We start from the raw sequence: 493 nt of genomic DNA on the forward strand, positions 1-493 counted from the left end.
CCAAAACAAGAGGAAAGGTTTCCACAAGCCTATATACTACCCCGGCATGGGCCGTACTTTGGTTTTGATAACTCTTTGCCAAATCTCCTCTGCGGCCTTGGCTAAGATCTAGTATTTCTCAGTTGGCTCCCTAGACCCTTTCAATGAAATTCTGCCTGTTTGTGCGGTAGGTGACATCCTGCTGGTGCTCTCCTGCGAGATACACAGGCAGGTATCGCAGGAGCAGGGCCTGGAAGCGCTCTTCATCGTTTAAACTGGTCACAGTTGTACCTAAGGAGCATTTATTAATTTTATTATTTTTAACAGCACGGTGCGTTACTTTCCGGGCAGAAAATGGCGAGGATTTCAACGGCTTCAGCGGCTCCGGCCGGGCAGTCGCTGCGCAGCCCCTTCCGCTGCCGAGTCGCGGCGGACCCGCCTCCTCAGGGCGGCACCGGCCCGGCCCGGCCCGGCCCCTCATGTCGGCGCAGGCGGGGAAGCGCAGCGGCACCGG

The sequence above is a fragment of the Vidua macroura genome, chromosome 4 (genome assembly GCF_024509145.1).
Source record: "Vidua macroura isolate BioBank_ID:100142 chromosome 4, ASM2450914v1, whole genome shotgun sequence".
Classification (NCBI taxonomy): domain Eukaryota; kingdom Metazoa; phylum Chordata; class Aves; order Passeriformes; family Viduidae; genus Vidua; species Vidua macroura.